Genomic DNA, 20,950 nt, shown 5'->3' on the forward strand with positions numbered 1-20,950 from the left:
GAAAGAAGGAAGGAAGGGAGGAAGGAAGGAAGGAAAAGAAAATACAGATAGTAAAGGAAGAAATAAAACTATCTCTATTGGAAGATGTCATGATTAATTGTCTATGTAGAAAATCCCAAGGAATCTACCAAAAAACACCTAGAGCTAATAATTAAGTTCAGTGAACATACAAAATTCAATTTTATTTCTAAATATTAGCAATGAATACATCAATACCAGAATTAAAAATGCAATACCACTTAGAATCAATGAAAATAAAGAAAAAATACTTAAGTGTTAATATCTCAAAACACATATGGGGCTTGTATGCTGAAAACTATAAAATGCTTATGAAAGAAATAAAAGAAGGCCTAAATAAATTAAGATATGTACCATTTCCATCAACTGGAATACCGAACATAGTAAAGACATTAATTACTTCAAATCAATATACAGTTTTAACATAATTCATATCAAAATACAACCAAGAATTTTTATAGATGTAGAAAAAAAAATTCTAAAATTTACATGGAAAGTCAAAGGAATTGTAGTAGCTAAAACAATTTTTAAAAGAACAAAGAGGGAGGAATCAGTCTAAGTTTATGACTTTTATAGCTATATTGAGTATTGTGTTGTATTGCCAGAGAGGTACACACATGGATCAATGGAATAGAATAAAGAATACGGAAACTGACCCACACAAATATGACCAACTGATTTTTGATAAAGTTGAAAAAGCAATTCAATTGAAGAAAGAAAGCTCTTTTTCAATAAATGGTACTAGAGCAATTGGATATCCATAGGCAGAAAAACTGAACCTCACACTTTATAATAATATGTGTGAGATGGTCCACGCAATTAAATGTAAAACATAAAACTGTAAAACTTAGAAAAAAACAGAGGGAAAACCTTAGAATCTAAGGCTTGAGAAAGAGTTCACTAGAATTGACAACAAAATCACAATGTGTAAAAGAAAAAAATGGTTAAATTGGACCTCATCAAATTAAAACAAAACAAAAACTTCTGCTGTGTAAAAAAGGATAAAGGCATTAACAACCCCTTATCCAAAAAGCACTAATGTCTAGAATATATAAAGAACTCTCAAAACTCAACATTATAAACCAAACAATCCAGCTAGAAAATTGGCGAAAGTCAAGAGGAGACATTTCATCAACGAGGATAGGGTGATGGTAAATAAGCATGTGAAAAATTGTTCAACATCATTAACTATTAAGGAAAAATAAATTAATATCACACTGTGATATCACTGTGTACCTATAAGAATGACTTATTAAACTAAAAAATCTCTTATACATTGGTGGTATAGTAAAATTTGGCTGTTTCTTATAAAATTAAACATAAAATTATCGTATGACCCAGCAATTGCGCTCTTGAGAATTATCCCAGAGAAACGAACAGTTATGTTCATACAACAACCTGTACATGAATGTTTATAGTATTTTTAGTCATAATAGCCCCAAACTGGAAACAACCCAAACGTCCTTCAACGGTGAAGTAAACTGTGATACATTCATCTTATGGAATATATCTCAACAATAAAAAGGAACAAACTATTGATACAAGCAACAACCCAAATAAAACGTCACAAAATTAAGCTGAATAAAAACAAATGACAATCCCCAAAATAACACATACTATATAAATCTGTTTATTTAATATGTTTTAAATGACAAAATTATAGAAAGGGAGAACAGATTCATTGCTGCCTATGATTAAAGGAGTGTGGGCTGGAAGGATCTTTGTCTTGACAGATATGTTCTGTGTGACTCTATTAATGTCAGTATCCTTGCCAGGATATTTTACTATAGTTTTGCAAAATTACAGGGGCAAATGAGGAAAAGATTACAATGAGATTGTTCACTATTATTTCTTACAACTACATGTGAATTTACAGTTATCTCAAAATGTTTAATTCAAAAATTATGGAGAAAGAAAAACATTCAGACAAAATTACCAGCCTCATATAGTTTTAAAACCTGAATTCCATCAGAATGGCTTTGATGTTCTACCCAACAGCCACTCACAAACAACAACATATCAGTAAAAGGTGATTTTTCATTATATAGGATAATTATACAGTGATAGATTGAAATTTTTATTTCTCTAAGTCCCTGCCTCTAGAATTCAATTACTCAGGTCCTGAAATTTTAGCAAATTATTTTCTGCCACAATTTTTCCATCAATAAAAATTATTTTTTGATTTTCTTCAACATCTGATTTGATAAAATAAGATTTTCAACTTAGAAACATAAAATGTCAACATCTGTGCAATAAAACTTGTGTCTATAAAAAAGAACAATGCATTCTTTCCAGTAAGATCATCCATATTGAGTTTTATTTTGAATATTTTTCAAGATAAGCAAAATAATGAATAGCCCCTCCCCCCCAAAAAAAACACAAAATATACTTGAGATAGTCATCAGTGTGAGGGCTTAGGAGAGATTTTGACAGAATCATTCAACGATTCTTCTGTTCCACATGTTCACTATTACAAGAAAAAGAACCAATGGTCCCAATAATGAACATTTTAGACTTTTATAACTTTCTCAGTCAAGAAAGTCCTCTTTCTACTCAAAATAGGCAAGTCTGGAGAAATGATAGCAGTGGTCCTGTTTTACAGAGAAAGCAGTGTTTATATCCCAAATACATATATAAACTTTCAATTTTTTTTATTTTTGTCATTTGTAGAAATTTCTTTGTGTTTCTTCCAAAATGTTTCTTCAGTTGGGCTGCTGGCAGCTAGAAGGTGAAATGGAGACCTACTGGGTTCTTGTTTCATAGGAATGCTGGTTTTGTCTCATAACCTAATGGGCTCTACTGTAAAATAAGAAAAAGTGAAATCCTTGAAAATAAAGCCAGCCATAGTCTTAAAATCTTACCTAGCTTTGCAGGTTTCCTTTGTACCCAAGTGTATCAGAGCACTTAAAGTAGGATCTGTCTTCCTACTTTACAATGAAAACATGTAAAAATAATTTTTGTATCCTGGTAACTTCCCTTTAGACTTTTTGGGCTTTGCCTACTTTTTACAACATGTTTTCCCCTATTCACAATGGCAAATAGAAAAATAAATAAAAGCATTTTTTGTTGTTGTTTTCTTGGGTAAACAGAAACCAGATTTTTTTTTAAAAAAATTTCCTCACTTCAATGTGTTACTTGCATAGTTACTTGAATAGTGGCACCACTGCCAACTGTTCTGCTGGTGTTAGTTTCTAAAAAGCTTCTACGATTATCTTTATAAAAAGCCTCCAAACTAAAATTACATTTATGTAGTCCCATAATATTTTTGTCAACTGGGTCAAGATGTTATTATAAAATCATACCATAGTGTTAAATTATGTGGAAAACCACTAATTATAAATACAGCAAGAATTATGATTTCTTAATGTTGTTCTAATGTATAATGGGGTATAAAGTGTCATTTTTGGAATGAATTTTCATTGACGACAAGCAAAAATGATCTGAAAATTAGAAAATTCATATTATCATCCTTATATCTACCATAATGCTGGATTTATATAGTGTATTCTTTCTTGGAAATTGTTTTAGAGACAATTCATTATTTTTTACCACCATTTTGAAGGAGTAAAATCGACATTCTCTTTTGATTGTCTACCTGTTTATGCATTATATTTTCATTCATATTTTTCCTCTTTAAAAAAAGTAGTAGGATAGGCCAGGCACGGTGGCTCATGCCTGTAATCCTAGGATACTAGGAGGGTGAAGCAGGAGGATTGTTTGAGCTCAGAAGTTCGAGACCAGCCTGAGAAAGAGTGAGACCCTGTCTCTACTAAAAAATAGAAATAAATTAGCTGAACAACTAAAAATATATAGAAAAAGTTAATCAGGCATGGTGGCTCATGCCTAGAGTCCCAGCTACTCGGGAGGCTGAGGCAGAAGGATTGCTTGAGCCCAGGAGTTTCAGGTTGCTGTGAGCTAGGCTGATGTCAAAACACTCTAAACTGGGGAAATAGAGTGAGACTCTGTGTCAAAAAAAAAAAAAAAAAAAAAAAGTAGTATAATAAAAGCATTATATTTTTCAGTAAGTGGAAAAAATAAAAATGTAAAAATCAGTTAATTTTAACCAAAACTGTATGTAGAAATACTACTGTAAATGAAACAAAATATAATTAATTCCATGCATCCCAGGAATCAAGGCAAAAATGGAAACATTATGAGTTACTTATGGTATTACTACTCAGCCATAAAAGACAATGGTGAACTAATACCCTTTGTATTATCCTAGATGAAGCTGGAGCCCATTCTACTAAGTGAAGTATCACAAGAATGGAAAAAACAAGCATCACATGTACTCACCATCAAATTGGTATTAAGTGACTTAACTGAGCAACACTTAAGTGCATATATAGTATTAACATTCATTGGGTGACATATACACACACACACACACACACACACACACACATACACCCGTACATAGTGACATATGGTTTGAAGTTTCAAAGTAACAAACCTACTAGATATTTATTTCATGATATATTTTATTGTAGATTAAGAAAGTCTAAGTTTGAGAGCTTCATGTCATCCTTGTATACTCCTATGTGAGAAGCAATAAGCTGTTCTATAATAAACTCATCATTATTCTATTATTGAGAAGAAAAAAACAAAACAAAAAGAAAATAAGTAAAGAGGAAATGGAGACTTAAAATAGTCAGAAAAAATTACTAAAAAACCAGCAAAAACTAACGAGGTAAAAATGGCCTAGTCACAAAATAAGTGGAGCAAAGATTGATGGATTTTGTTTTTGTTTGTTGCCAAAAGTAATTCACTAAGTGAATAGGTAGACTAAAGTAAGAGCAAGGAAATCAGCTAACTGACAGAATTGTTTTGGAAGTATACAGTGAAATAAAAAGCTCCCTAATTATTATGGTTAGGTGCATTGTATCAAGGGCTTTAGATAGTTTTAACATACCTTCACACATCTTTTACCAATTTTTATCATGTTCAAACTCTTGACAATCTGTAGTATAGGTTAATCTTAGTCATTAAAATTGCTATATAAGGGAATTTTCAGATCCTAATAAAATATATTTTGAATTTTCCATAATTTCAGAAGATCTCAGCACAATTACAAACACAGAATATTTTAAAATTCATTTTAAAATTTAAACACTTGATCCAAGATTATTTTTACTTGGTTTCTTTCCTTTCTGCAAACTTTTCAAATAACTGTCAAGCTGCTTTAATTGGAAGTTGTTAGAAGTAGACTGCACTCATACTAGTTAAAGCTAGTGTGTGTGTGTGTATATATATATATATATATATATAAAGCTATATATCAAAAAGAGATTAAAATTTCCTTGCCTTGACACAGGTAAGTTTTGCCATTCCATAGCTATGATGGAGGGGGAAAAAAGGAGAAAGGAAACTGCGATAAAAAGAGAAAGTAAAAATGCCAAACCTTGTTTGTGTTTATATAAATATATATAAAGTTTCACTGTGAAAAATTTTTGATACAGTTTTCTAAATATAAATAAAATACTCCTAAACTAATGTATATTTAAGAAAATATTTGTTTCTTTCTTTAAGATGGTCTTTTCATTCAGTTACCAAAAATGGCTTACTTCATCACTATAACTAAATAAAATCTCAGATTTCTCTCCATTAAACAAAATGAAGTCTCAGGTTGTTTTTCTCAGAAGTTACAGAGCAGTGCACAATTTTTCAGTCTGTCTATCAAAGCCAGCTTCATATTTTATAGATAATAGTGGACTTTGTAAAACAGATGGCAGATTCTAGTCATTGTATGATTTAATATTTTTTCACCATATAAGTAAGAAAAAAAATTCCCAAACATTAAGGATTAAAGTAACTTTAATGTATTTGAGAGTCTTTTAGAATATTTATTTTAGGGAGCAAAAGATGTCATTCTTTTGATATTTATTTTTTTGATAAAGTCATATTAAATTTTTCAATGAAGGTTATACAAAATAGTATTAAATTATAAACATTATACAAATCAAGATATACATTTAAAAACATACTCCTCTACTAGGTTGGGAACAAAACACTTTTTCAGGTAAGTACACTCTACTTAACTTTTATTTTTTTTAATTCTAAAGTGTCACTAAAAAAAATGTTTTTAATCCAATTATTGAAGTTAAAAATGCCAGAACTGAGAGAGGCGTAGCCTTGAGAAAGGTTGACTTGGAACCATTCTGTATTTCCTTATCCTCCAATCAAGCAGTCAGGTTTTCTCACCTCTAGAATTCACATTCTGCTGACTATCTTTTAAATACATTAATTGGTTACACTGTAATTTCTGGCTAGACCCATATGAACAAAGAACGGTTACTGATGGCTCATTCACAGTTTTATTCCCTTTTGTGTAGTTGGCTAAGAGAGTCCCTCCAGATTTCTCTATCATCACCTACACAGCTCTCCTACTGGCTATAAAATACTGCAGCAGCTTGTAGGTAATTGATCAGACAAGTGAACTGTAAAATATTCATTTTCTACTTCAGCAGCCAGATAAATCTCTCGGGAAGAGGATGAAAATATTGCTTATGCACATCAGGGTCGGTAGAGTAATAGCAAGGTTGCTGATAAGCAGGGGTCCACTACAGAGCTAATACTTAATTCAGGGCTATGCCAAAGACTGAGAGCTTGCAGCTTCCTGGTGCCTGAAGCTACAAGTCTCATTATGTACTGAACCTGAGGCATCAACATCAGTGCCCTAGTCATGTTGCTCAAAGGATAGTGCTTCCTCTTTTAATTAATCAGGTTCATCTTGGCATAACATGCCAAATAGCCAATTAACACTTAGCTACTGTAACCAACATGCTAAACACTAAATTGTTAATGAAACCAGAGTGTGTAGAAAGATAGCCAGGCAAAGGATTATGGGAAAACAGGTTGGCTGATTTTTTTTTTTTTCATAGCACCTGTGTTATTTGTTTGTTTTCTCTTTACTTGGTTCCTTTCCTCACTGCAAACTTTTCATGTAACTGTCAAGCTGCTTTAATTGGAAGTTGTTAGAAGTAGATTGCACTCATACTAGTTAAAGCTACAGCAAAAAGTAGTATATTATTTTAATCTTGCTTTGTGCTTGCAATAGTAAAAAAAAAAAAAATGCTGAGAGACATTTGTCTTGGTCTTTTCCCTATTTCATGTCTATAACTAGCATTTTAAGCATTTTAAGGAGTCTCAATCAGTGGGATATAAACCTGAAACATTGAGTGTTATTTTTCTACAATCATCACTTTCACCAGAGCCTTGATACATTTTCCTTTCTTGTCCCTTAATGGAAACTTGGGCAGATTCTAAAAACAGTCCAGACACTGCAGTCATTACAGTTTAGTGTACTTTGTAACTTAAATTTGTAACCTTGGTTTCAAACTATTCTCCTTTCTGTGGGAAAGGCTTGGGCCCTTCTTCATCTCTTTTGAAGCTTGGCTTCTCCAGTGCAGATAAAGTGAGAAGGAAGAGAAAATACATTTTTTTTTTTAATTTCAGGAAATTATGGGGATACAAACATTTTGGTTACATGTTATGACTTTGCCTCATCCCAACCATGATTTGAAAGGTGCCCTTCTCCCCGCCACAATGCTTACCGCGTCCATTACTTGTGAGTTTACCCCCCCAACCCCCCTACCCTCAAAGAATATTACTACTGTGTGAGCACCTTAGTGTTGATCAGTCAGTGCCAGTTTGGTGGCGAGTACATGTGGAGTCTATTCTTCCATTCTTGTGATACCTCACTTCTAAATGGTCACAGTTGTCCTCCTCTCTCTATTGGGTGTCACTATGTCTTGGAGTTACTCTGATGAGATACTGATGCCCTTGTAGGGGAGGAAAAATAATTTTGTTCTTCAGCTGTCATAAATTCTTAGTGGGATCAAACTCCTGTAACAAAGGACACATTAACAAAACAAAAAGAAGTGTATTAATATGCATATCTCATAGATAGATACATGGGAGACACCCAGGGAATGAGCAATTCTTGAAGAGCTGTCTTTGAATTGCAGCTTATATAGCATCTTTGACAAAGCATAGTGAATTTTTAGAGAAGTACCAAGACAAAGAAAAAGGACTTTGAGTCTTTAGGGGCAGCAAATTGCAGGAAGATAAACAAATGGCAGAAAAAGGCTAGTTAGTAAAGCTTGTTAATTTAGATCCTTCTGGTGCCATCTTCCAGGCAGATAAGGGTCTTTCCTGCATCTGGTTCTTCTTAATTGCTTTCTGCTTAAAATAATCCTTATGCCAAAGAGACATTATTTTGAGGTGCCATATTCTGATCTTCCACACCCCTTTTCTGTCATGTTTTTAAAGGATGCTTCTCAGAGGAATATCTCTGTGAATTCTTTGGGGAGCCTGTGGAATCTCTTTACTTTCCAAAGTCTCTGCTGTACAAGGTGCAGCTGTGGTTCGACTCTTTCCAAATTTGTGTTCATCTCTTTGCCCTCTGCACAAATACTCTCACTGTGGTCCTGCCACCAGCAGGCAGCATTCTTGGAGGAAATGCTAGCAAGATGGTACATGCTTTTGTGATGTCCATTTAAATTTTGATGGGGAATTCATGCATTCCTTTCTATACCACATTACAGAGTATGAAGACCTCCTTCCCCACTATTTCTCCTTGACCTGCTACCTGTCTCCAATTCTTTTCTCCCCTGCACAGGCAAATGTAGGGTTGAGATGCCTAACTAGACATCCAGGTAAGGAGTGAAATGTTTACCTCTCTCATTTCAAGCACTACTAAGCTCTTTACTCCACAGGTCATTTTCTTAGAACCTCAACATTCTGTTTTCTTGAGGTGGAAAGGAAGTATTTTCCTCTCTGCCACAAACAAAGTAACAAGTTAAGCTAAACTGTTGTTTAGCAAGACCCTCCTATGGCTCTGTCTGTGAGCCTGACGACTCCCCTCCAGCTTTCTCCCAGTCTTCTTGTAATGTCAAGTGGAGGTGGGAGGGTTCCTTTAGCTCTTAATGGACTGTGAGAAAATGTGACTGACTCAATTTTTGGCAGTAATCAGTAGTTTGTGGTGTATTATTATTTTTTTTCTTTTTAGCTCTGAGCTACCTTGATAAAGCTGGAGTAACAAAAAAAATTTCACTCTGTCGTGTGTGTGTGTGTGTGTGTGCGTGTGTGTGTATAAAATCTGTGCTAAGAAGCTTAATGGAAAACCAAAAAGCAATCAGAAAATGTCTGCACTCTCTTCCCATGGCTTTATTTCTTAAGCAAGGGAAAAATGGAAAGACAGTTAAAAACAAGAATTTCTTGTTTAAAAGTGTTATCTATCTAGCAGAAGAAGGGTCAGAGAATGTGAATGTTCTCCCTGGAAATGGAGTGCTCTCCTATCACCTCCTCTTTCTCTCTACATGTTTCAGTACAGTCAACAACACATACCCACACATCTTTTTTATTTTTTCTTCTTCTTCTGTGGCTTATATCATCTTTGTTTGTGTATCCTGTGACTGCTGAAGAAATAGAATGTCCTCTAATCAGATTGATGCTGGCAGGCTAGTTCCAGGAAAGCAATCATTAATGGTCAACTAATTATATTTTTAGCCCTATTAATTGTTGTTAAAAGTGGTATAAATTCCCCCAACATTATAGCAACAAAGATTGAATGAGTTGATGGATGGATAAATGCAGTTTCCACATCTCTCCCAGTTAATGATATGAAAGTCAGTAGTTGAAGAAAACATCCCAGCTGACTTGAGAAGAACCACAATAAAGAAGGGGAGAGACTGTATAGACCGCCAGAAGAATCTGCTGAAAGGTGACTTACATTTCCTTCCTTGAAGCATTTTGTATTTTGTTGATTTCTATAATTTATGTCATTTTTATAATTATAAAAATTATTGAATTGATAAATATACTTTAAAGACCATAAGATCACAATCATATAAAAAGCACATTTACCAATAAAGGAGAGGACACTGAATTGTTAGCATTGGCTAATTTCAAGTAGAAGCCATACAAGCTAGTGCCTTTTTCCTATTTTTATATATTTTTAATTTATTTTCCAATTATTTGATAATGAACATGCAGATATTTTCTATGAGGAAACTAATCATTATTAAAATTAATTATATTTCTTCCAGTAGTTCTTGATATGAATAAAATGTGGTCACATCTTACAGCTCTGAGGCGGGAGTGAATAGTCAGCTTAAGATATATTTTGGAGTAAAGGATTGTTAATATCATTTAGTCTACAGAGTCATGGCCTCCTGGGGAAGCCAAATTGTACACCACAGGTTTTTAATGCTACAGAAAGTACATTAGAAAGAGATGCAACAGTGATGCTACTATGCAAATATAAAGTAAATTAAAGTTTCTGAGAGCAGAACAGTTACTCAGTTATAAACCTAAGTTGTAAATTTGCTCCTATATATTGCCTTTTGATCATTTGAAATAAATTCCAGAAACAATAATTATAACCACTTAATACAATTACTTAAGCACTTTTTAACGTATCCTTTTAGATGACCTCAGAACCTACATGTCTCTTGAAATTAGATTCCTTTCTACCTACACACATTTTTGATAAAACAACCTTGAAACAAGAAAATAGTTTAATTCCTTCTAAAATCTCAAGTCTTAATTATTATTGCATATATTCTTCTTTTAAATATTTTAAATAAGATATTTAAGAATACGAAATTCAAATAGCAATAATAATAAGAATCCGTTTTTCCTCCTCTCAGCTTAAAAAATATAAAAAATTGCCAACATAATTAAAACTCCCTTCTTTATTCCTGCCTCGTTGCTTTCAATTTCTTTCACCTTAGTAGTAAGCAGTGTGGTAAATTTGGTGTTTACATTCCTATAAACTTTATTATACTCTTACTTCATTTTTCTGTATTCATATAAATGTGTGATAGTCTTTCATATATTTTACGTTTTACATAAATAATATCGTATATAGGAAAGAAGAGATTTCTCACTCAACACAAGGTTCATGGCTAAGGCACCTATAATATAAGACAGATTGACAAGAGGAAAGCATATACATTTCTTTAATATAAGTTTTATGTGACAGAGGAGCCTTAGGAAATGAAGACCCAATGAAACAGGGGAATCTGTTCATTTTTATGCTTAGGTCTGATAAAGAGTGGACAGTTATGGAGAAGTATGATTGGACAAAGGGTATGGTAATAAACTGGAGGTAGGGTCTTAGCAAGGTCTGTTTGTTCAGATGCTTCTCTTTGTCCCTGTGCTGTTAGAGATAAGAACATTCCTTTCTTCCAGGGATAGAGAGGGTACCTCTGGAAAAAGGGTCTTATGATCTACTTCTGAGAAAGGTTGGTTGGGTTTTATGGCCTGCTTCAGGGAGAAGATCAGCTAATTCTTTCCTATGTTTTATGTCCTACTTCAGGGAAGAAAGGGTAAGGGGAAAATGAGAGAGACCTTCCTGCTTCTGGTGTTTTCTAAAATGCCAAGGTGACATATTTTGGGGTAGCATGTCTTTAATCCCATCAACCATTACTTTATATTGACTTCATAAAATAGTCTCATGTTTTCTTCCTAAAGTTTTAAATTTTACTTTTTTTATATTTAATTATTAAGTATCCAATTATTCTGAGGTATTGTATTACACTTGATGTGTTGTGATAGTCCAATTCTATATTTTTATATAACAACTAATTTCTCCAGCACTATTTCTTTTCTGCACAAATCTGTTCTACTACTGTTCCTTACTGACCTATAGTCAGTCCATGTATTAAGTTTCTATATACCTATGGGTCTATTTATTAACTTTCCATTTCATTGTTTTTGAAAGTTTTTTTTTATGTCATGCACAGGTAGAAATTGGTACCAATTTATAGAAGCCTAAAGAAAGCCAGCAAGGGTACTTATAGCCAGATGGCTCTGGCAACTTTGGGCTCCTTCCAAGAGTCCTGATGATTAAAGGAATCAATATCTGGAAATATGTATAACCCATTCATGGCACAGCAGTTGGGATGTTTGTTCTACACTGTGTTCCTAGTGTATTTGTCTATATTAGTTCTAACACCACACTTTATTAATCAATATGTTTCAGAAGTCTTAATAGGTAGTAAGGAAAATATTACTGTAATATTTTATTTCCTCCAAATTTCTTGACTATTTAGGACATTTAGCCCTTTTCCATATAAGTTTGATAATTAGCTTGTCAATGTTCATTGAAACCTCTAATACGATTTTTTTTTCATTGAAATTAAGGATCAATTTAAGAAAAATTGACATCTAGACTCTGCTGACTTCTCAATTTCATTACCATGGTATAGTTCTCCATTCATATGTCTTCAATATAGCTTGATGTAGATTTTCTCCATTAAGGTTAATAATATCCTTTTTAAAATGTTTTTAATTAATATTTTTGAATAGCATCTTTACTTTTTAATTTCATTTTAACTTTTATAATTAATTTATGAGTGTAATCTTTTGCAAAAGAAACACTAAAATTTGCTTCAATTTTGATGATTTGTTTTGAAAATTCTTTCAACTATTTTAAATAAATAATGCAATGGAATGAATATTTGTGTCCCCTTCAAATTCTAATGTTGAAATTCTAACCCACAAGGTCATGGTATTATTAATAGAAGGTGAGGCCTTTAAGAGGTGATTAGATCACGAGAGTACAATTAGTGCCATTATAAAAGAGACCTTAGAGAGATCTTTCTCTTCTTCCATTATGTGAGGACACAGAAAGAAGTCTGTAGTTTAGAACCTTGAAGACAGCCCTCACCAGATTCCAAACATATTGGTGCTTTAACTTTAGACTTTCCAGCCTCCAGACTGTGAGAAATAAATTTCTGTTGTTTGTAAGCCACTCACTGTATATTTTGCTATAGCAGCCCAAAGAGACTAATACAATTATATTATCTTCAGAAAATGAACATTTTTATTTTATTCCAATTCTTACTCCCTTTGTTTCAATTTCTTAATATAATACATTGCCTATGTCCTATATTATAGTACTAAACAGAAGTCATCATAATGTCTTTCCTTTGATTTTAAAAGAAAGGCTTGTATCTCTTTACCGTTAAGTATCATTTGCCTATTTCTCTTCCTCCTCTTTCTCCTCCTCCTTCTTCCTCCTCCTCTTCAACTTCCTCTTCTTCTTATAAATATCTTTATAAGAAAGAGAGTTTGCTTCCATTCCCAATTGGTTAAGAATTTTTGCCACCATGGGTGTTATATTGCACAAGATGAATTTTTACAATAAGATAAACATACTTTTCTCTAATGATCTGATTTTACGGCAAAATATATTTATCAGATCTTTTTTGTTCAAGTTATTAAGTATAGAGGTATGAATCATGTGAAATAAGGGAAGTAATAAAGTTGAAGAGTTGGCAATTATAGTCTAAACTTCATCAGTGTTATTTCCTGTGGGTTTCTTAGCTACCATAAAAAAATATCTTTTAACCAAAATATTAGAATTATCAGGTTCACTTATCATATCATACTTGAAGCAAGAGAAAAAATAGAAACATTTAGCATAATTTCCCTGTATTTAAGTATAGAATCAAGTAAAATATGATGTATTTAATATGCATTAATTGCTATATCTTTTTTGCCATCCTTTTAATTGATGATACTAATGAAATACAGAAAAGACTCTTTTCTAAAATGTGCAAATGTCTAATGGGAACTGAGATTTTTTTTTAATGTCTCTGTAACAGATACAAGACTTTGCCTGAGGGTGTTCTTTGAAAAATCAGAAACATTAAAAGAATATAAAGGAAAAAAAGAATCTTCTTTCTCAGCCTGTCCATGTTCATACTTAAAATAATTATGTTTGAAAACAACTTTATTATTTCCAGTTGTAATCAACGTACTTATTAAAATTCAGTGTGAATGAAGAAAATTCAGTTAGATTCAAATGTCCATATTAATATAAGAAATCTGCATTTTCAAATGAAAATGTAAAATATTATAATCCTAAAAAAGAGCTGAGACCACCCTCTTCCCACCACCACTGACTTTAAACCTGCTAATCCTAACCTGCCTTAGCCTGCATTTTCAAATATAGTTCTGTCAAGTTACCATCTACTCATTTACTCTCATCTTTATTTGCCTCTGGACTTTGAATCTGACTTCTCTGGCTATGGTTTCTCTCTCCCACTGTGCTATTAGATCCTTTGTTTTATGGCAAACATGGTCTCATACACTTTCAACCTACCAATAATATTCTATTTTTTAATTTTTATTTTTCTTCCTTTTTAATCATAATATTTTTAACAAACTCCATAGGTTTCTGCATGATACTGTTGGATTTTTACCCTATTTAAATAAATTTGACAATGTGGAGGAGAACTAGAGTCAAGAGATTTCCCACCACAACAACCACATAAGCTAATAAGTTATAAGCTGATACAATTTCTAGGATGCTGACAGAAGACATAAGACTCCTGGGTCATAGACAAAAAAATAATTTACTACTCACAGAAATAGCAGTAGACAGAGTAACATCATTACATTGGTTTCTTAAAAGCCAAATTCTACATGGCAACATGAAGTGTGGAGTTTGCTCATGACATGGTCAAACCATAGGAAAGAAATCCAGAACTTAGGAAATTTTCCACTTATATAGCAAGTAGTAAGCAAGAAGATTCTCAAATACTAGATGCCTACTTAACTGTTCAAAATATCTTTGTTGTTGGCATTGAAAAAGACATTCTCATCATGGGCAACATTGAGCCTAAAAAGAAAAAAAAAAAAAAGACATTGAAGAACATCACCTAAGAGATTATTTTGAGTAGTGTCAGAGAATTGAAGTGATTGAAATCATTACTTACCAAGGCAGTGGCAAGAAGAGGAGTTTTGCATTGTAACCTTTGATGACCATGACTCCATGGATAAGACTGTCATTCCAAAATACCATGCTGTGAATGACCTGAACTGTGAAGTAAAGAAAGCCCTGTTGAAGTAAGAGATGGCTAGTGCTTCATCCAGCCAATCAGGTAGAAGTGGTTCTGGAAACTGTGTTGGTAGTTGTGGCTGTGTTTTTGATGGGAATAACAACTTTGGTCATGGAGGAGGAAACTTTAGTGGTCAAGGTGGCTTTGGTGGCAGGTGTGCTGGTGGCTGATACGATTGCAGTGAGGATGGCCGCAATGGATTTGGTAATGATGGAAGCAACTTTGGTGTTAGTGGAAGCTACGATTTTGGCAATTACAAGAATCAATCTCCAAATTTTGGGTGCATGAAGGGGAAAAAACCTCAGAGAAAGAAACTCTGGCTCCTATGGTGGTGGAGGCCAATACTTTGCCAAACCATGAAACTAAGCTGGCTGTGGCAGTTCCAGTAATAGTACTAGCTATGGCAGTAGAAGAAGGCTTTAATTATTGCCAGGAAACAAAGCTTAGCAGGAGAAGAGTGCCAGAGAAGTGACATGGGAATCTACAGGTTATGACAGACTTGTTTACCCTGCCAAACACATTGATGGCAGGACCTATCTGCTACAAAGAAGGTATGTTTTGCACTATACTCATGTGTATGGGCAAAACACACCACGATTGTGTTTGTGGCTAATTGCATAACACATTATTTTAGTTTCTGTTCTGTGGAAGGTGTAAAGCATTCCAACAAAAGGTTACTTTAATGCAGATGTTACTTTTTTCCACCAATGCTGTTGATTGCTAAATGTAACAGGCTGATACTATTCTGAATAAATAGGTCTCTTTTAAAAAAATTGGTTTTTTTTTATTTCTTCTTTTTTATTTTTATAGACTCCAATTCAATCTGTGTTGGATCTGGTTTGCCAATTTCTTATGACTATCTCCTTCTTTCTGATCCTTTTTACTTCTCTGTTCATACTATATTTCTTCTCTTAGCATATCTTTTCTTTTTCTCAGTGTCACTAATGCCCTATAAATAAAATCTATTTTGCAATTGGAAACTTGTAATTTAGTCTTTATTTCTGGCAGAATTTTGAATTGTTTTTCATTTTTTTCTAAATTTTGCCTTTTTCTACATCTAGATGTTTTTATCCATGTAGATTCTAAATTTTGAAATTACATTTTGAAATATTTTTATGTATTCAAATACTTATATTTAATTCATCTGGTATTTGATTATCTTGTAATTCTCTAACACATGTGGTTTTAAAAATTATTTAAAATATTTTTCTTTTTCTTTTTCTTTTTTATGATAGCTTTGTCTGGATGTTGTCTTGTCATTTTTTGTTTTCTTTTAAGTAACTTGAATATTTCTGTATCACTTCCAGGGTGAAGAGTTGGTGGCTTACTAGATTTCTTAGTTCAAAAATGCTATCATCAGTTGGTATAGTAAAGTAGATTTTTTTAAAAGATATTTTTGTGTGTGTATGGGAACATAAGTTTTGTGTCTTTTGATTTTGGTCTATTGGATCTTTAATTTTCATTACATTTTCCTCTTTATTTTTTGTATCTAATTTTTAAAAATTATAATTAGATTGAGGTTATGCCTTTTGGTAAAAAAGAATACAGAAGGAAATTTTCATTTTAATCACAGTATATCAAGGGTGCCTACCACAACATAATTTATCATGTCACTGTTGACTAATTTTCTCCAGTGTAAAGTCCTCCCCCACCATTTCTGTACTAAACACTTTGGAAGTTTGTATGCACAGCCCACACTTAAGCAGTGGGTAGTTATAGTCCACCTCCTCAAAGATGGAGTATCTAAATAATTTTATGGAATTCTACGTGGGAGATCTGTCTCTTCTTTCCCATATATTAGTTTATGTAATCATTTATTCATATCAATTTGGACTCACGAATATTTATTTTACATTTGGGCTACCTTCAATGTCATATGTTGCATTAATTATATTTATTGAGAAAACATCCAAAATTAATGTATTGTAATATCAAGATCTATAATATTTTTAACTTTTTTAATTAAGAAAAAAAGCTCAGCTTCTATGAGAATGCAATAAAATTAAATTTTTAAACAGTACAAAATAAAAAGTTAAGAATATTAGACAAAAAAGGAAGTAAACTATGAAGTTTTAAAGGAAAATTAAAACAGAAGACTTGAATCAAAATTTGTACTGGGGGTGAAAAAGAAAAAAAAATGATCTTGCTGAATACCAAATAATTTCTTTGGAAGACAAATTTTAGCAGCTTTAAAATTACAGAGGTAAAATAAAAGAAACAAAATGATAATAGAAAATTAATATACATAAAAAAGACATGCTACCTAGAGCCTACATGGAGATAATTAATATTCCAAAATAAATGTACTACCAAAGTAATACTAAGATAAAAGTCATCAAATAGAGGAAATAATGCCCAAATCAAATTGCAAAAAGTTTTTTTGACTGCCAGATTCAGTAAAGTATGGAGATAAAAACATGTCTATTCTGTTAGGGGAAAATCAATAATATCCATATTTGGACATGTACTAGAACACATAAAAACAAATTCTATGATCTTCTAAGCATAAAAACAAATCAAATGCCTACAAAAAACTAGGACATTCTACAATTTCTTTTCCTTAAATTTGCATGACATAAGTAATGAAGTAAACAAAAATATGTAAAACAAAAATACATGAAAAAATAATGCAAAGGTAGGAAGAATCACTGGAATATGAAGATTCTATAATTTTGCAGTATATAGGAAATGGCGAACTTTTTATTAGAATAACCCCTAAGAATTTTGGAGTAAGACTCCAAAAGGAAATCTAGCAATAGGAAAAGTAAATAAGTGGGATTTAATTAAATGAAAAATTTTCTGCACAGCAAAGGAAATAATCAACAGAGTAAATAGACTACCTACAGAATGGGAGAAAATATTTGCAAACCATACATTTGACAAAGAGCTAATATCCTGAACCTGCAAAGAACTCAAACAAATCAGCAAGAAGAAAACATAACCTCTCAAAAAGTAGGCAAAAGACATGAACAGAAGTTTTTCAAAAGAAGATAGATTAAAAAAAAAAAATGAACAAATGTTCAATATCACTAAATATCAGGGAAGTGCAACTTAAAACCACAATGAGATATCACCTTATCCCTGTCAGAATTGCTGTTATTAAAAGTAAAAAAAAAAAAAAAAATAGATGTTGGCACAGTTGCAGTGAAAAGGGAATGCTTACACACTATTGGTGTATTGGTGGGAATGTAAATTTGTACAACGCCATGGAAAGCAGTATGAAGATTCCTCAAAGAACTAATAGTAAACCTACCATTTAATCCAGCAATCCCACTACTAGGTATCCACCAAAACGAAAAAAAGTCATTTTATAAAAAAGAGACCTGCACCCAAACGTTTATCGTAGCACAATTCACAATAGCAAAGATATTGAATCAACATAAGTGCCCATTGACTGATGAGTAAATAAAGAAAATGTGGTCACACAAACCATGGAGTACTACTCAGCCATAAAAAGAAATGAAAGCATGTTTTTTGGAACAACTTGTATGAAACTGGAGACCATTATCCTAAGTGAAGTATCTCAGACATGAAAAAACAGATACCACATATTCTCACTTATATGTGGATGCTAAATGAAGGATCTATATGGTCATAAAGAGCAGTAATGAACATTGGAAACTAAGAGGAGGACATGGTGGGAGGAAGGTGAGGGATAAAAATCCACCTACGGAGTACAATGTACATTCTTCTGATGATGATTACCCTTAAAGCCCCGATTCAGTATGATACAATTTATCTATATAACAAAAAACCCTTGTACCCCCTAAATTTTTTAAATAAAAAAATTGACAAATTCAACAAAATTGTACATTTCTCAAAAAATGCAATTTATCAAGCTGACAGAGAAGTAAAAATATTTCAGTAGCCAAATATTTGAAACATGATTTGAATTTGCTTTCATAAACTTTCCACAGAGAAAATCCTAAATCAAATGACTTTATGAATTTGGCCATGCATTTAAGAAATAAACAATACCAATAGCATAAAATATTCCAAGGAATCATTTCTTAACATTGTTATGGAGATAGCATAACCTTTATTTCAAAACCTGATGAGAACATTAGAAGAAAGGAAGATAAAGACTGACATTTCCTGTGAAAATTGATGCTCCATTTGTTTAGATATTGCCAAAGCTAATTCTCCATTTATTTTGTATATATTGCTATGTCTTCAAAGTTTGTTGGTCTTTTCTTCTTCTTTAACACCTACTCATCTGAAATCTAATTCAGAGTATTTTTCATTTTACATTTCACATATTATAGAGTTATTTTGATTTGCTTTTTTTTTTTTACATACATATCATGGAATACAAAGGATATTTTTTTTAACTATCTTCCATGTCTCTGCTTAGCGTGTCTGATCTTGCCTTTAGCTTATTACTAACTGGAATTTAGTTAGAATAACTGTTTTAATATTCTTACCTACTAATTTTATCATCAGTTAGTTCTGGATTCATTTTGAATAATTAATTTATATGTCTTTATTATGGTTTTAATATCCTGCTTCTCTTAATGCCTGCTAATTTTTTATTAAATGTCAGGCATTATAAATTTTACCTTATTAAGTGCTGGATATTTATGTTCTCCTCTAAATATTCATGAGCTTTATACTGGAATAAATATTTTTAAGTATTGTTCTTGGACAGATACATTACTTGTAAATAATCTGATAATATTGTGTCTTGCTTTCAAGCTTAATTAAGTGGGAGCAAAGCAGTATTTACTTTGAACTATTTTTTCCCCTACTGAGACAAGCACTTCTCAGTGCCCTACCCAATGCCCCATGAATTATGAGGTTTTCCACTCTGGCTGGTGGCAATAGGAATTATTGTTGGCCCTGTGTCAGCTTAGAGCTGTTACTGTTAGATTTGTTTTTTCAGTCTTGGGTAGTTTCCTCATATGCATGCACCGATCAGTATTTTGGCTGAATATCACACTTCAAGTGTCATAATACAAATGCAATTAGAGTCTCTGAGAAAGAAAAGAGAGAAGACAGAATAATATATTTGAAAAAAATCAATGGCTGAAACATTCCAGATATGATGAAAACTATAAGTCAATAGATCCAAGAAACTCAAAGAACCCCAAGTACAAAAAACATAAAGAAAATATACCAAGTGACATCATAATTAAATAACTTAAGATAGTTGTAAAGAAAACTGTTAAAAGTGTCCAGAGGAGAAAAGATACATTGCATATAAAGGAAAAAAGGCGGTGATGACAGCAGATTTATTTTCAGACACAATGCAAGTTGTTACCTTGCATTGTTATACCTGGCTAGGAGTTAGGGTGTGCTCACTGTTTGCTGCAGCTGTGGCATCATAGGCTAAAATTTCCTCTATGTCCTTGTTTTTGTCTCACATGTTGTCTTTAGATTTTCCTGAGGACTCTTTAAATAGGGTCTCATGCTTTCACAGTTCTTTCGGATATACCCCCTTGTAATAAGTGGTAAATTGTTGAGGGAAGGGAGATGTTTTATTGCTCTGTGATCATGTCTCAGTTTGTTGGTGAGCCTGAGTTTAGTATTTTCCTCCTCCTAAGTTGTTAGGGTTTGGTAAAACCACAGTCAGTTATACTTTGTTATGTTACCATAGTTTCCATTGAGGGCAAACCGTGTTTAGGGAGAGTAGAGGAACAGAGAGCTCCGGGCATATTTCAAGATGATTACTTTTCTCCTCTCTCTACCAGAGCATAAGGGGATTTTTCACTTATCTTCTTGCAGTGAGAGCTTGGTAGGGCTCTTAGACATAAAACTTATGAAAGTAGGGTGGGGTAGAAACCCTAAGACTGTTCTCTCTTATAGTTTTTTTGTGTTTTGTTTATTAGGTCTGTTTTGTTTTTGTTTTTGTTTTTTTTTCCTGAGATGGAGTCTCACTCTGTTGCCCAAGCTGGAGTGCAGAGATTCAATTATAGCTCACTGTAGCCTCGAAGTCCTGGACTTACACCATATTCCCGTCTCAGCCTCCTGAGTAGCTGGGTCTACAGATGTGGGTGCCACCACACCCAGCTAATTTTTATAATTTTTGTAGAGGTGGTGTCTGGCTACCTTGCCAGGGCTTGTCATGAACTCCACTG

General features: G+C 32.8%; 1 pseudogene; it reads left to right on the forward strand.

Annotated features, from left to right (window-relative positions):
- The window catches only part of LOC138376979 (heterogeneous nuclear ribonucleoprotein A1-like 3), a 190,450-nt pseudogene extending 175,154 nt beyond the window's left edge, over positions 1 to 15,296 (forward strand).
- Positions 15,297 to 20,950: the final 5,654 nt, after the last annotated feature.

The sequence above is a fragment of the Eulemur rufifrons genome, chromosome 29 (assembly GCF_041146395.1).
Source record: "Eulemur rufifrons isolate Redbay chromosome 29, OSU_ERuf_1, whole genome shotgun sequence".
Taxonomy (NCBI): domain Eukaryota; kingdom Metazoa; phylum Chordata; class Mammalia; order Primates; family Lemuridae; genus Eulemur; species Eulemur rufifrons.